The sequence below is a fragment of the Monodelphis domestica genome, chromosome 1, assembly GCF_027887165.1.
Source record: "Monodelphis domestica isolate mMonDom1 chromosome 1, mMonDom1.pri, whole genome shotgun sequence".
NCBI lineage: Eukaryota > Metazoa > Chordata > Mammalia > Didelphimorphia > Didelphidae > Monodelphis > Monodelphis domestica.
The window spans coordinates 178,767,931-178,770,554 of record NC_077227.1 but is presented as its reverse complement, the minus strand read 5'-3'; the positions used below and the strand labels follow the sequence as shown (position 1 = coordinate 178,770,554).

Sequence of the window (2,624 nt, the reverse complement as noted above, 5' to 3'; positions counted from 1 at the left end):
CAAAATGATGGAAAATATTTCCATGGAAATTTGGAAAGGGCAGCATTGAATCTGGACTGCTGTTTCGACTGCTCTGCCTCGGTTGGTCCAAAGCATCATTAAGAGAAACACTGGTGCAGCTGAAGTCAGATTTTTATTTCAGGGCTGGGTGGGGAGGAGATGAGGAAACATCCAGACCATATTTCCTGTCTTCATCCTTCCTTTGGTAGCTTGGAAATGTCAAACTGAAATCAGTTTGCTGAGCAAATATGTTTTTCTGTGCCAACAGGACTTGCTTTCTGTTTTTTCTTCAGAAAATGGATGTCATTTGTTTACATGTTACCTGCTTCATCCTCCAACCACGTTATTTGGGTATCTGTTCACTTAGTATGGGTGCCCTCTGTGCCCTGTCATGCTTTAAAACCAATATTCCATTTTTTTAGTGAGCCAAACTCTTTTGGTGGCCTGAACACATTTTACAGCCTCTCCTTTGCTTGTATATACCTGCTTTCTTTCCTCTCATCCTCTCAGTCAAAGCTTTGTGCTTACTTTTATCTGTTATTCTTTTCCTACTCCCCCTAAAAATAATCCTTGTTAAGAAATAAACCCTCTGGGTTCTTTTACTTTGTCATCTCTTCACTTGAAAACAGAAGCTGATCTAGTAGGGGGGAAAGGACTCTAGATAGAGAATTAGAGATTCTGGGTTCAAATTTCAAATCTGTTACTTATTAACTAAGTGATGTAGGGCAATGAATGATTGAATGAACAGGATGGATAGTTGGATGGATGGATGGACAGATGGAAGGATGTACTAATGAAATGGATAACTAAAAAGCATTTATTAGGTGTTTTCTTTGTTTCATATCCTGGGATACATATGAAAAGTGAGACAATTCCTACCCTAAAGCAAATGACATTCTAATGAAGGTGATCACTTCAACAACACACATTCTAAAATTGGAACAATACAGAGAAGATTAGCATGGCCCCTGTGCAAGGATAGCATGCAAATACTAACAATGGAATCAACAAATGGAGAGGAACAGTGGCTAGGAAAGAGTATTTGGAACTGAGAAGTCAGATGGATAGAGAGTAATGCCAGAGAGGAGTCAAAGATGGAAATGTTTTCCATCATTTTGACATTTCATAGAGAAGAGCTTGATAAACTCCTACCAGAAGCAATATAGTACTGATCTAACTACAATTGTCAGAGGAAAAGATTGGGAGTAGGGAAGAGACATAGGAATTTGGAGACAGAGCAGATGGCTGGAAGATGGCCAAACGAAACAGCTGGAAGCATGGTCTAGTGATCTGAGGTGGATTAAATAAAGAAGACTACATGAATTGGTGTTCATTTACTAATCAGGACACCTTGACCCTCCAAAATTAAGTGAATTAAATCCTCTAGGTGCAGTGATGGTGAACCTTTTAGAGATCAAGTGCCCAAAATGCAACTCTCATGCACATGTGAGCTCCCCCAATCCACTCCAGACAGGGGAGGGAGGAAGTACTCCCATTAGACTGCTGGGCAGAGGGGTGGGTAATGTGAGAAATGTCCTCAGGCACTTGTGAAGAGGGGAGGGGAGCAGCCCCTTCCTGGATAGGTTCACCAACATGCTCTAGGGCATAGTCTCTAGGTCATGGTTTAACAAAAAAGAAGATGGGTGAAATGGACAGAGATCACTTTATCCCCCCAGGAGGAAGTTTCTTCATTTGAAAAATGAGAAAGGAGAACTAGGTAATATCCATAATCCTTTCCAACTCTAAATTCTACTGAACTCCCAAATCTCTCCAGCCCAGGGAGAAATAGATTTAGAATTGCAGCTTTGATAGACATTAACTAATGATAGATGTTGACTAATACTAAATAATGTGATGACTATGACCTATTTGAGCCTCAGTTTCTTCATATGTAAACTGGGTAATAATAGTTAACATCTATATAAGTTTTTAAAGTGTTTTATAAATACCTTATTTTATCATCACAACTCTTGGAGGTAGGTGTTTTTATTATCCCCATTTTACAAATGAGAAAACTGAGACAGAAAACTGTTAAGTGACTTGTCTAGTGTGACACAGCTAGTATTTGAAGCCAGATTTGAACTCATCTTCCTGACCCCTCAGATCCAGTGCTATAGCCACTGAGCCATCACTTGATATAATAAGAAATAGAAGGATAATGTCAAAATATAATGATACTTTACCTAAGTACTTTAAGTATTTGTCCCGAGTACAATGCTATAATATAAACATAAGGTATTACTACAGACCCTTACCTGTGAAATACAACCTGTTCCTAAAGAAAACAGAGCTTTCTAGAAAGTCTGTTCTTTCCTTCCTTCCTTTGTCCTAGTATGAGTGAAAGTCCTGGGGAATACACATAAATTGTACCAAAATAGTTATATAGCCAGTAGTATTCGAAAGGCTGTCACATTGAAGAGGAATTAGACTTGTTCAGCTTGGCCCCAAAGGGCAGAACAAGGAGCAAAGGGGGGAAAGTTACAAGGAAACAAATTTAAGCTTGATGTTAAGAAAAACTTCCTATCAAGTAGAGAGTTATCACCAAAAAAAAAAAAAGAAGAATGAGTTGCCTCAAGATGTAATATGCTCCCCTTACTGGGAGTCTTCTAACAAAGGTTGAATGA

At 38.8% G+C, this 2,624-nt stretch overlaps 1 non-coding gene across 1 annotated transcript; it reads left to right on the top strand.

Annotated features, from left to right (window-relative positions):
• Positions 1-906: 906 nt before the first annotated feature.
• LOC130456616 (U6 spliceosomal RNA) lies at positions 907-1,013 on the top strand. Its single transcript, XR_008915686.1, has one exon. It is a non-coding gene; the product is annotated as a U6 spliceosomal RNA (small nuclear RNA).
• The last annotated feature ends 1,611 nt before the right edge of the window (positions 1,014-2,624 follow it).